Consider the following 15,362-nt stretch of genomic DNA (forward strand, 5'->3'; position numbering starts at 1 on the left):
CACAGGAAACTATATTCAATATCTTGTAATAATCTATAATGGATAAGAATCTGAAAAGGATTCTTCTGTATGTATAACTAAATCACTTTGCTGTACATCTGAAACTAACACAACATTATAAATCAATTATACTTCAATAAACTAAAAAAAAAAGAGAGATGCATACTCACACGTACGGGTGAAATGAAATGATGACTGGGATTTACTTTAACATACTTGAGCAATAAGGAAACAAATGAATAGAGGAAACAAGAATGGGAAACTAGATAACTGTTGACTCTCAGTGAAGAGTATATAAGGATTGATTATTTATTACTGTTTTTACAATTAATACTTCTGTGTATGTTTCAGAATCTTCACAATGAAGTACTTAATGGATTTCTTCTTACTCAAAAAGGTTGAGAATCCTTAGATCAGGGTGTAGAAGAGTGATTCAGGTGATCTGGTGAAGGGAGAAAAAGACAGCTCCAGGGACTGGTGCTTATATAGCCCCAAGGTCTCAGACATGAGGGTAAAGATGGTCAGTGGTCTTTGGTCAAGAAGACCACCCCTCTCAGGAAGCATAAAGCTGGTTACACACCAGCTTTCATCCCTGCACTCAGGAGGAGTTTCAAGCCTAAAACAAGCAGTGAATTGGCCTCACTCTGCTGAAAATTTGTGGGAAGAACAGTGGGAAACACTCTCTCAGGAAGCATGTTGACTGATTTTGACTTCTCCCTCCCTAAAGACTGAGCTCAATGTTCTTATTAACCAAATGTCACTTGTAGGAAAAAAAACAAACCTGAAAATCCATTTAATTATGGCTAGCTGTGGCACAAAGCTCAATGCAGAGGTGAATAAGACAGGCAGTATTAGGTGGAAACAGGTAGCACTTAATAAGTGCACCGAAGTGCTAGAGGATGCCTTATTAGAAGGAATAGTGGCATGCAGAGGGGCACTGTCTACCTAAGGGGTCAGGAAGGGTTTCATAAAGGCGGTGACTTTTCAGCACCTCCCTGTCCATGTGGCTGCACCTGTCCACAATGCCTGGCATATTGTAGGCTATCAACAAGTACTTACTGAACGTCACTGAACACTCTCGCCACTCCCTCCTCAAAGATTGTCAGTGACTCCACTCTGGATACACAATGAAATTCACATACTTCAGCCAGTCATTCAGGGCCCATCATGATCGGCCCCATCCTCCTCTCCAGCCTGTTCAAACTTATCTCCTCCAAACCCATCCCAGTGAGTCCATCTCTCCAAACCTCCCCCAGCCTTGATCACTCAACAAGTCTAGGTTGCATCTGTGCCCAGATCAGCACCTCCAAAAGTGGGAGGAAAAGAGATGGATGCAGGTGCTTGAGGTGGGGGCAGGCGGGCACTGTCAGCAGCTGCAGGGGGTGTCAGGAGGGGGATCAATGGCATCTGCTACAGGCCCTGATCAAAAAGTAGGCAAATCAGGGCTTCCCTGGTGGTGCAGTGGTTGAGAGTCCGCCAGCTGATGCAGGGGGACATGGGTTCGTGCCCCGGTCCGGGAAGATCCCACATGCCGCGGAGCGGCTGGGCCCGTGAGCCATGGCCACTGAGCCTGCACGTCCGGAGCCTGTGCTCCGCAACGGGAGAGGCCACAGCAGTGAGAGGCCTGCGTACCGCAAAAAAAAAAAAAAAAAGTAGGGAAATCTGTCAATAGTCAAGAAAATTCTTTTCCATTATTGGTCTCTGCACCCAAAGAAGATCTTCTGTAATCAGTTCTGCAGAGGAGGGCTGCCCTACTTGGAGAAAGCTTCTCTGCAGCATCTCTTAATCAGGAGTTTCCAAGTAATCACATACAGAGTTTGATTTATGTCCTCCAGGCCCCCAATATTGTTTTGGTTTGCCTTCTTCCAAAAACAAATGTTAATACACAGATTTGAGTACAAGTAGGTGATTTGAGAGGTGACCATGGACTTACAGGTGAAGACAGGCACCTGAGACAGGCAAGGTAAGACACCACTAACAGTGTGTTGTGAAGCAAGTTAAAACTGCAGGCCACCGGACCCATTCCTGTGGGCAACTCAGAGACAGTCCATAGAACCCATGCTGAGAACCCTCCCCAGAGGAAAGCGACTGGGCTACTTATCCACCAACTTCAGTCAATAGTTGACTGAGGACTTGGAGGAGGGGAGGGTCATATTAATTCCCCAGCATACCTGCCCTGATCCCCATGCATGGCCTAGCAGCTCTGGCAGCCAGAGAAAATATTCAGACAACTGGTCGTAGGTGTGGGAGCTGGGAGCTGGAAGCTGGGCCAGTTTGCCTGGAGATTGTAAGTGCTGTAGGGATATGAGCTGCTTTCTGATGAACATAGCCTGGTTTATACATACACACATGTATATTAATCTGTGAAGTCATGTTTATTAAAATTCCAAAGATGGAAAGAAGCATCCATATTTGCATGTGGCCTTTCCATAGCAGGAGTCAACAAACAAAAGACGACAAGCCAAATCTGGCCTGTTTTAGTAAATAAAGTTTTATTGGAACATAGCCATGCCCCTTCATTTACTATTGCTGCTTGTGTGCTACAGTATCAGAGTAGTTACCATGGAAACCATATGGCCTGCAAAGCCAAAAATATTTACTATCTGGCCCTTTATGTAGAAAACCCTTGTTCCCCTGTTGGACTTTTTTTCCTGAACCATCATGCAAGACTAAGTTCAAAAGCAATATCCTGTAACTCTCCCATTAGCTCTCCTACCCTTAAAAGAAATGGTTTCCTAACTTGTGTGTCCACCATGCCATATCCATTCCTCAGTATGTGTCTTACTATACTGTTTTGTATATACTCACTTTCATATCTAGCTCACCACCACCACCAGAACGGAGCTTTATTCACATTTAGATGCCTACTGTCCAGACATTCAACAAATTCGTATTTTAAAAAAATGAATTCATTTGGGGAAGTTAATCTCAATGGTCATTGATCCAGCCCTGGTTGGGTTCCAGAAAGTGCAGACGACTTTCTCAGGATCACATGTGTGGCCAGCATCCGACTCAGGTAGGTCCCCTTGTTCCTGGTCCAGGACTCTGTTATATATGGACATAATCAGGCCACATTACTGCCCCCACAATGCATGTGCCACGTTTAACACGCAGCAGTTTTAGAAGAGCAACTCAAGGTGACGACTTAAACCTGCACATCCTCTGACTGACCAGGACCTCCACACCTGGTGACTCCCTTCTCTGTAGGTGCCTCACAGCAGCCGTGGCCAAGATCTACATTTCTGAAAATCCTTCTCCACCTACGAACCCACTACTCCGAGATCAAACCTCAAAAGTCTCTCACAGTTAGGGCTCCGTGACCTGTTATCTTTCAAAACCACCTTACGTGTCAGTAATAATCTTTCACCTTCTGAAGACGTAAATCAAAGCTTTGGACATCACTAGCAAAAACCAGCTTTTCATTATTTCTGCCTATTATAACCACAAGTGTTCAGATAGCACCTTTCAGAGCTGCTGAGGCAGTAAACAATAACAGAACATCTTTACTGCCTGATAATGAGAAGCAACTTACCTTCATCAAAATAAATCTCGGCAGATTTCAACACCCTTGGCAAGAGCTAGAGAGGATAAAAAAGAAAAACAAACCTTAGTGGAATGATATTTATATCTTTTATTTATGTCCTGCTTTTTAAAAATAGGCACCTCACACCCTAAATACAGGCGAAATCTGCTTTCAAACAGCTAAGGAAATTTGTTACCTGCTTAGTAATTTTCTTTTATGTAATTCAGAAAAAGTTAAGCCAAACTACAGACTAAAACCTCTGCCACAAACTCCCTATCAGCCCTAGGATATCTGAGGCCCATTTAAAGAACCAACTGAGGGTTTTTTTTAAAATACCCATGTCCTAATACATTTTAAGAGGTTATCTTCCCCTCTTCAGGAAGATAGGGCTTAATTTTTAGGACTTCCAAAAATAGGTGCTTCTACACTCTTCATGTCAGAATCCTACCTGGAAAAAAGATGGCAACAATCTATGTAAAATATATTTGCATTCTATAGATACTTTAAAGATACTTTTATACTTGTTTCATATCTTTAAAATAATCCTGTATTGTAGAACAGAAAGGGAGAAATGTTGGGAAACTGATCTAGCTCAATTTACAGGTAAAGAAACGAAGTCCATAACAGGTATTATCATCCCCACTTTTCAAATAAGGATGACACAGTCCTGAAAACGTTAAGTGACTTCCCAAATTCACAATGAGCACAGAAAAATGACCGAAGTCCAGGCCTTCTACCTTCCTATATAAGTCCTTTCTTTGGCATTAGGTTGACATCTGCATTGAACAAATTCTCTTAATTATATTCTCTATGCATTTCATAAATTTTAATTAAATGAAAACGGTGACAACAGACTATTAAGCTATTATACGTTAAGCATCTTAAGGTTATCACAAAAGGTACGAAATGAAATGACTGACTGGCATTTATAAGGGAAGTACTCTGCTTTTCAACAGCTTTTCCCAAAACTTATTAAATATCTTGGTCTGGACTTTGCAGGAACAGTGTACAAGGGAACAATTTGAATAGGCCTGCATAAAGTTTGAGAGGTTGTTAATATAAAATTCAGGCTCCTCCCCAATATGATTTCTTAGGGGATATTTTCCCTACCCCTCACTGAGGACAAAGTCTGCCATCATTTAAGGATGCACCAATGACACCAATAAACCTGAAACCAAAAGTTTCCAGAAAAAAAGTATACAGATACACTTAAAATACACTTAAAATAATTTAGTCATGAACCACTATATGGACAATGGCTAAGCCAATATTTCAAGACAAATGTATGGAGAAATTTATCTGCCACAGGAGAAAAATGACAATATCCCAGGGGGAATTTTTTTCCCTCTTTGGAAAAAGATTTTTATCTGTGGGATTGAAAACAAGAAAAGCTCTCCAAAGCATTAATAAGGATAGGCAGAACCCACTGTTACTCACTTAGCTACAAATAGTAGCCCCCAAGAAAATGATCCATTCAAATAATAATCTCTTAAAATGATATTTGACTATTATATGCCCAACGTGGTTTGTGTTGAATTTAATTTCCATCTAAATTTAAAATACAAGAGACATCCAAAGCCATTATTTCATTTGGAGTTGAATGAAGTAAGTCATTTGGAAGTACAGTTTAATTTTTTAAAGTCATAGCATAACTAAGGAAGTTTTCATCATTTCTACTTTGGAAATACACAAGAGCAGCCTGGAATGCTTAAATGTAAGATGCAATATAGCGTTATAGAAAGGAGCAAAATTAAGTCGTCAGATGTATTTGCTCCATTAAAGTAAAATGAAAACTACTGTGATTAGAGCAGTTTGAGAAAAATGGATGTAAGATACTTTCTGTTTAAATTATAGCAACAGCTACAATCAAAAGAGCATTTTGCTACTTGCTGGATAGCAGGAAGGTTGTTTTTGCATGTTGTTTGGTGTTTTTTTGTTTTGTTTCGTTTTTTATTGTAAACTGGACAGCCTCGGAGCAGGCCAGTCATGCAGCCCTGCTCCAGCCCGTGTCCAGTCTTCCTGAATGGCTCTCCTGAGAAGCAAGGGCTCTGCAAAGCTCCTTGAAAAGGCCACAGGAGAGAAGAGACCCAGGAAATCTAATCATGCCTGTATGGCCAAAAAGAACCAGATGTAGGAATGAAAACGTCCATCAAATTCATGGAAAGGCGGCCTCAGCTGCTCTCTGTTATCAGTCACAAATGGCTATGCTGGCTTCTTCAGGTGAAGAAAGTTTAACCCACTGATACTGAGAAAGGCAAATGTATGGTTTTTTTTTTTTTAACTCTTATTTGTTTTAAAAATAAAGATAATACCTTTTTTTTTGCAAAACATCAATATAAACCAATCAAGACTGAAATATATAGACTGAAAAACTAAATCCATCCTGCACCCCTCATAAGCATTGGTTGTTTCTCACAGAGTTTTCTAGAATTTTCACACATACAGGAGAAGAATATGCCAGTCACAGTCTTCTGCACACACTTTCCCACTCTTTCCCTTGATCTTTTCTTGACCAATAGCCTCCAGAACTTTTGAGGAAGAGTACAGACTCTGAGCAAATATGTGAGTAGCAATAATAATTTTTTATTACATTATAGTTTATGATTTTATTTCTATTAGATCATTATAACTTTCAGTATAAATTATTCTCTAGCATTTCTTCTGAACTAGAAAAAAACCTTGTTTGAATTCTTGTGTAAACTCACCTTTATTCCACTCTCTAAAGAGCCCAGCAGTACAAGGAAAATTGAAGATGGACTTTTACTTGGTACCATAGATAAGTCTGCACAGTGTTTCCCAAGTTTGTCTGATAATATAAATTACCTGAGCAATGATTTAAAACATAGACAGTCAGGGTCTCTCCTCTGGAGACTTTTACTTCTTACATCATAGATGGGGCCATTTGATCCATTTTTTACCAAGAACTTCAGGTGATTCCTATAATTGGGTGGTTTGGTAAACTCTATTTTATGCAATAGGGCAAATTCAGGATTCACTACTCCTGAAGGAAAACGGGAAGGGTGTGGACAGAAATGAACGAGAAGAAATATATCATAAATAAACAGACAAAAGCTAAGAAATATCCTGCCTCACTCTCTTTTCATTTCTGTGCAGATGAGGGGACAAGGGTGACCATAACTCTACCTTTTTTAGATTTCTTATGAGTTTCCTGTTTATCATTTTGTATACCTACCTCTCTCCATGTAGTTACGAGCAAAACAACTTTTACATACCCCACACTGGGGAGTCTGAATAATTAAGAGTAGGAGACAGTGTGTCCTTTTATGCAGGACCTAGAATGAGGAGGTCCCTAGGTTTAGAGGCCAGCAGAGAAGAGGCCCCAAAAGTGATTCTGAGGATGTGTGCACTGACAGAAGTTCTAGAAAGTTGTTGCAAACTGGAGTGCAGCGGAGCAGGAAAAAAATGATGGAAGCTGTTTCATTTTTCTGTTTATTACGATGTGACTGCGATCTGAAGTCCCAGGAATCTCCCAGCTCTCCTCACTATCCTGGAGCCTCTCGGGAGGCAAGATGAGAGCACACTGCCGGACCACACTTGTGCGCTAATGGTGGCAAAAGGTGTTTCTGAAGGACTTGACCATGTCCATCCTGGAAGACTCCAAGCATCTGTTTCCTACATTCACATGGACACTTGCTGGATGTTACACCTGAACTTCTTATAAATGAAGATCCCTCTTTCCCTTGTTATTCATGTAGGGGACTCCACACAGCCTCCTTCAAGCCTGAGGGTCTAGGATATAATTCACTCTATGATAGAAAGGAATATCTGTTCATTTAGCAGTTGTCACTGCAAGGAAATATTTCAAACACATTTGTAGTGAATGATCACGCTATATGGCACAGTCAAATTGATATGTGACGTTCCCAGAATAGTGAGCAATCAATACTGAATGTACTACAAATCACGGGGCCCCAGGCTGAAGAGGGAATGATGCTTCCATACACCAAGAAATGAATTTGTGCGCCAGATTGTAAGAGAAACGTACCTATGGGTCTGGGTGGTGGTTGCATCACTTACAATGTATGCTGAACAAATAATACTGCTGCCCAGGACAGGACAGCCACGCACAGGAGAGGTGTGACCCAGAGGATGACCACCTTTTCCCCTGTGTAAGGTGATGTTTGGAGAACACAGACTGGCCTTTGGCATCCCGCAAGCTGCCCCAGGACCCAAGTTGTAATAGGGCTCCACTTGAAAGAAACGATTTTACACTTTTATTGAAATCCTGTTGGATGGTTCATTTAACACTTACCTGTCTCATGGTTTTCTAATTTTTAAACAGGCCATCTTTTAAATGGAGTTTGCTGTTTATTTAGAAACTCTGCATCCTCCAGTATCTACTCTACACCACTGCCCAGGACGAAGGGAATTACAAACACAGCAAAAAGAAAGCAGGATTATTTTATATTAAATAACAACTGCTTAAAATGAAAATTTGGAAGCTAATCATTACTGGCTTATGACCTTATTAATACTTGGCATAATAGTGGTTTAATAAATATCCTGAAGGAAAAAACACTTACTTTTCAAGGTCTTAACCTACTTTCATGAAGTAACTACCTTAAAATAATCTTGTTAGATATATGCAGTTAACTGTAATGAATAATCAAAAAGCTATCTCCTCTCAATGACAAGACATAATAATTAATGAATTCCAACACTGAAAACTAAAATGTATTAGACTAATAAGGCAAAAATATATCATAAAGGATTTACAACTACACTACTCATATAAATCATTTTAAAAAATAATGGTTTTTCTATATATGAAATAGATTTATTTATAGAATATCAAATATGTTAAAATTGAGAAAACAGTTATAATAAATATTGATATGATACTTAATCATATTGCTTTTTTCTGTCTTCCATCCTTAAGAAAAATTACCATCATTTTAACATGTCTAATCATTTTACCTTAACTGGAATATAATGAATTCAACCTTATGCAATACATTTTTTAAAACTTTACATAATCTTATTGAAAAGAATATTACATTTTATGTATATGCCATTTAAATGTTAATATAGTTAAGCTATCTATAGTCTTTACAATTACAAAGTAATACATGCTCATTGAAAAAATATTAGTAAAAACAGAAAAGAGCAAAGAAAACAAGAATCTCCCATAATCGTCACACAAGGGTCACCAGTAGTAATATTTTGGGATCCAGGTGACCCAGTTTGGATAGGAATAAAATACATCTTTATATCCTCACTCAAATTTTGCATTTCCTTTGATTATCAAAGTAGACAATAAACCACAGTAGTAGCAACAGGTAGGTTATCTTAATAGAAAGGGAAACTTAAAAAAAAAAACTTGTATTTCTAAAACTGAAAAATACAGTATCTGAAATGAAAATTTCACTGAGTATCCTTAACAGGAGATTAAACACTGAAGAAGAAAAGATCAGTGAACTTGAACCCAGGTCAAATAGAAACTACAAACCACAGTATTATGAGCAATGCCTGTGACCTTACCATCAACAAGGATCACATTACAGTTACTGAAGATGTCTTAGGACATCATTTATACTCATCAATACTTTGAAATTATATTATTAGACCTGTCACTAAATGACATGTGATAATAGTGTCTGTGTGTAGACACATGACATACAATACGGCTGGCCTACTATTTGTCACATCTGTACCTGGTACTGCTTTAGCCACCAAGGAGTGAAGTAGCACATTCTCATAACTGAAATTACACTCAAATAGCTTTGACAAAAGACCCTCAGTTTGGGCCATGATGGAATAATAGGTATCAGACTTATTTACCACTGTAAACAATAACTAAACTTCACAAAATGTATGAAGCAATTATTTTCAACCACTGGCAACACAAATCACAAGGCTGTGATCCATGAGGAAAGGGAAACACATGAGATAAGTTCCATATCCACCCTCAGTTTTCTACATGCAAGAACCTTCCAAAGTGCAGCACACAGATGTGAAGCCAAAAGAGAGATTAGCGGTTTCACTGGGAAAAGGAAACAAATATCCGTGTCTGGGGCTACCGAGGCAGCTGGAATTTACAAGTCAGGAGAAGTTGGCCAGTGAAGGATCCCCAGAAATCTGCATGGGGCCCCCATGAGGCTTTGGATAAAAACTATGCTGTGCATGTTCAAGGAAAGGTGCCAAGAAGCCCAGCATGAAGGAGCCACTGGGAGGTCTGACTAATATTCTGAAAGTTTCATCATGCTAGAAAATGGAGCACTGACCAAGCAAAGTGGAGATCCCATGATGAATACCTGGGATTTTCACTTAAGACCTAAGAAAATTCACACTTTAAGAGTAGTTCCACTCTGGGGCTTCCCTGGTGGCGCAGTGGTTGAGAGTCCACCTGCCGATGCAGGGGACACGGGTTCGTGCCCGGTCCGGGAAGATCCCACATGCCGCGGAACGGCTGGGTCCGTGAGCCGTGGCCGCTGAGCCTGCGCATCCGGAGCCTGTGCTCCGCAACGGGAGAGGCCACAACAGTGAGAGGCCCACATACCACAAAAAAAAAAAAAAAGAGTAGTTCCACTCTGGATTAAACTAAGCCCCTTAATTAACTACTTGACACAATAAAAATTAATATCCTTTAAACATAAAGAACATAATCCAAACTACCAACAGCTTACATCTACAATGTCCAGTAGACAATCAAAAAATACTAGACATATGAAAAAGCAAGAAAATGTGACTCATAATCCAGAGTGAAAAAATCAATATAAACAGTCTCAGAGATGATATAGCTATTTGAATTAGCAGACAAAAATTCTGAAATAGTTTTTTCTAAATATGTTCAGAGATTTAAAAGAAAATATGAAGAAATAATTGAATAAATGGGGACTCTAAACTGAAAAATGGTATCTGTTTGAAACAACCAAATGAAATTTCTAGAATTGAAAAATAAAATATGTGATAAAATATTCTTTGAATGGACTTAAAAGCAGATTGGAAAATGTGGAAAATATTTATGAACTTGAAAACAGATTAATAGAAACCAAGAAAACTGAAGCACAGATTGAAAATAGCCTAAATAAGATGAACAGAGCCTCAGTGACCTGTGAGAAAATATCAAGTAGTCTAACATATGTGTAATTGTTATCTAAGAATGTGATGAGAGACAAAATTGTGACCAAAACATTTTAAGAAATAATGGCAAAATTTTTTTCCAAATTTTTCCAAATTCCAAATGCACAGAACCAAAGAATTCAATGAAACCCAAGTATACACACACCAAAAAATCCATACATACCTCATATCCAAAATTGCTGAAAATCAAAAATAAGTGAAAATCCCAAATGCAGACAAAGAAAAAAGACACATTACTTACAAAGAACAACAAAAAGAATGAATGTAATGTTCTCATCAGACACATAAGCCAGAAGACAATAAAATGATATCTTTAAAGTGGCAAAGGAGAAAAAACCCTTAAACTAGAATTCTACATGCAGCATAAATATTGTTTTAAAATGAAAGTAAAATAAAGACATTTTCAGATAAAACCTGAAATATTTGGTTAACAGGAAACCTTCACATTAGGATTAAAGGAATTTCTTCAGGCTGTAGGAAAACTGTATAAAATAGAAACTCAGATTTACCCGAAGGAATGAAGAATGCCAGAAATTGTAAATATGTGGATAAATATAAAAGACTCTTCTTATTTCTTAATTCCTTTAATGGAAAACTGACTAAAGAAAAACTTAATAGGAATCCATCTGGGGATTCATAACATACATAGAAATAAAATGCACGACAACAATAGCACAAAGGATGGGAGCGTATAAAAGAACTATATAGTTGTAAGGTTCTTATATAACATATCATCACATATACAGTGGTTAAATATTAATTCAGGTTAAACTAGGGTAAATTAAGGATGCATATTGTAATCTCTACAGCAAATACTAATAAATAAAACAAATACTAATAAATAAATACTACTACTAATAAAACTCCTGCCAATAAGGAGTTCCCAGATAATATTCCCCTATTGTGGTAGGTAAAATAATGACCACACACACACGCACACATACCAAAGATGTCCAGGCCCTAATCCCCAGAACCTGTGAACATGTTATGTCACATGGAAAAGGGAACTCTGCAGATGTGATTAAATTAAAGATCTTGTGATAGGGAGATTATCATGTTTTGTCTAGGTAAACCCCAATGTAATCACAAAGGTCCTAATAAGTGAAAAGTGTCAGAAAAGCAGATGTGATCATGGAATCAGAGGTCAGAGTGGTGTAATTGCTGGTTTTGAAGATGGAAAGAGGCAATGAGCCAAAGAATACGGGCAGCCACAAAAAGGTGAAAAAGCAAAGAAATGGATTCTCCCCTCAAGTCTGAAAAAGAAATGCAGCCATCCTGCTGAAAACTTGATTTTTGCCCTGTGAGACTCATTTTAGACTTCTGACCTCTAGCACTATAAAATAGTAAATTTGTATTGTTTTAAGTTACTAAGTTTATGGTAATTTGTTATAGATGCAATAGGAAACTGATTATAGTGATATAGCTAAAAAACTAATAGAAGAGATAAAATGGTAAATAAAAATATTAGATTAACTTTAAAAAAGCAAGAAAGACAGCAAAAAAGAAACAAAGAATAAAGGGAAAAACAAATATCAATACCTTTCAAAAGACTGAAATTATACAAAGTATGTTCTCTGACTATAATGCAGTTAATTTGAAATCAATTTTAAAAATCTAGAAATTCTCCAGATATTTGGAAATAGTGCATCATACTTCTAAACAACCTATTACTTGAAGAAAAAAATCACAAGGGAAATTAGAAAATATTTTAAATTGAATAATAACATATAGCTAATATATCAAAATGGGTGAGATGTAACTAAAGCAATGCTTAGAGGAAAACTTATAGCTTTAAATGTTTATATGATAAATGAAGAAAAGTTTAAAATTAATTATCTAGATTTTCAACTTAAGAAGCTAGAAAGCAATGAGTAATTTAAACCTGAAGTAGAAGGAGAAAATCCTAAAGATCAGGGCAGAAATAAATAAAATGAAAAACAGACAAATAATAAAAAAAATTAACACAGTCAAAAGTTTTTTCCCTTAAAAATATTAGTACAGTTGAATAACCCTTAGCAAGACTGAACAACAAAAACAAGAGCAAGAAAAAAAAAAAAAACACAACACACAAATTGCCAAACTGGTAGTTTCTAATATAGTTAAACATAAATTTACCCTGTGACCCAGAAATTCCATTCCTAGATATCTACCCACGTGAAAGCAAAATGTATTTCCACAAAAGGACATACAAGAATAATAGCAACTTTATTCATAATAGTCAAGACCTGGAAATAACCAAAAATTCTATCAAAAGAGAATGGATAAATCATTTGTTTAAAATGAAATACTACTTGGGAGTAAAAATGAATGAACAACTAATATACACAATTAAATAGATATTGATCAAAAACAAGAAAATAAGCAAAAAAAGGCAGATACAAGAAAGTACATACTACGTGACTATATTTGTATAAAGTTTTGAAATGAACAAAAAGTAAGCTATAGTGATAGAAATCAGAAAATGTTTGAGGGGGGAGGAAATAGGATTATGCATTAGTCAAAACTCATTGGACTCTACCTTAAGATCTGTGCTTTTCATTGTATGTAAGTTACACTGCAGTGTTTAAAAATCTAAATAACATATTAAAGAATTAAAGATCTAGAAAAAAAAAGGTTGGAAGAATTCTTATGTTCCTTGAGAGAGCCTACTGTCATCCAGTAAAAAAAAGCTATGGAAGCAATTTGTTCCACTAACAATGGTAGATCTTTGTAAATTTAGATTTTCACTACTTGTAACGATCACAAAGAAATCAAAATTGATTGGATGTTCAACATGAATGAGTGTTGCCTTGGTAAAGACCATCTCACAATTTAACGTTCTTATTCAAGCTAAGCTACCACAGCTTTCACACTGATTTGTCACTAAAAGGTAAAATTTAACTTTAGTATGGCTATATTTAAGGGTCTTATTATTCAGTGTGATAATTAAAAAGCACATATATAGTTACATCAAAATTTTGTCTTGCCTCTTCAATAAGTGGTGCTGGGAAAACTGGACAGCTACATATAAAAGAATGAAGTTAGAACACTCCCTAACACCATACACAAAAATAAACTCAAAATGGATTAAAGACCTAAATGTTAATGCCAGACACTATAAAACCCTTAGAGGAAAACATAGGCAGAACACTCTATGACATAAATCACAGCAAGATCCTTTTTGACCCACCTCCTAGAGTAATGGAAATAAAAACAAAAATAAACAAATGGGACCTAATGAAACTGAAAAGCTTTTGCACAGCTAAGGAAACCATAACAAGATGAAAAGACAACCCTCAGAATGGGAGAAATTATTTGCAAATGAAGCAACTGACAAAGGATTAACCTCCAAAATTTACAAGCAGCTCAAAAAAAAAAAAAAAACAACCCAATCCAAAAATGCGCAGAAGACCTGAATAGACATTTCTCCAAAGAAGATATGCAGATTGCCAAGAAACACATGAAAGGATGCTCAACATCACTAATCATTAGAGAAATGCAAATCAAAACTGCAATGAGGTATCACCTCACACCAGTCAGAATGGCCATCATCAAAAAATCTACAAACAATAAATGCTGGACAGGGTGCAGAGAAAAGGGAACCCTCTTGCACTGTTGGTGGGAATATAAATTGATACAGCCACTGTGGAGAACATTATGGAGGTTCCTTAAAAAACTAAAAATGGAACTACCATATGACATAGCAACCCCACTACTAGGCATATACCCTGAGAAAACCATAATTCAAAAAGAGTCATGTACCACAATGTTCACTGCAGCTCTGTTTACAATAGCCAGGACATGGAAGCAACCTAAGCGTCCATCGACAGATGAATGGATAAAGAAGATGTGGCACATATATACAATGGAATATTACTCAGCCATAAAAAGAAATGAAATTGAGTTATTTGTAGTGAGGTGGATGGACCTAGAGACTGTGATACAGAGTGAAGTAAGTCAGAGAAAAATAAATACCGTATGCTAACACATATATATGGAATCTAAAAAAAAAAAAAATGGTCCTGAAGAACCTAGGGGCAGGACAGGAATAAAGACGCAGATGTAGAGAATGGACTTGAGGACATGGGGAGGGGGAAGGGTAAGCTGGGACAAAGTGAGAGATTGACGTGGACATATATACACTACCAAACATAAAATAGATAGCTAGTGGGAACAGTCGCATAGCACAGGGAGCAGCTCAGTGCTTTGTGACCACTTAGAGGGGTGGGATAGGGAGGGTGGGAGGGAGACGCAAGAGGGAGGAGATATGGGGATATATGTATATATACAGCTGATTCACTTTGTTATAAAGCAGAAACTAACACACCATTGTAAAGCAATTATACTCCAATAAAGATGTTAAAAAAAATTTTTGTCTTTTAAAATCTTAATAAGTACATTTAAATATAATTAGTTTCTTTTGTTATCCTATTTTTATGCATTTAAAAACATTAATTTTAGAAGGAATTCATAGACTTCATGAGACTTCATGGAATAAAATAGGTTAAGAACTCATGGAAATTAAAAAAAAACTCATGAAAATAGTTTTAAACTTTACTTGAAATACACATACAAAAATGGAATCATTTTATACTATTTTATAACTTGATTTTTTATTTTTCTTAATAATATAAGTCCATGTCATTAGTCTTTTACAAGACAATTAATTTTATTTAATTGTATCATTTTCCATTCACCAGATATCCCATAATTTTACCAGTTCCTTGTATTTGGAAAACTGGAATGCATCCAATCC

Source organism: Grampus griseus, assembly GCF_964374135.1.
Source record: "Grampus griseus genome assembly, chromosome: 13".
NCBI lineage: Eukaryota > Metazoa > Chordata > Mammalia > Artiodactyla > Delphinidae > Grampus > Grampus griseus.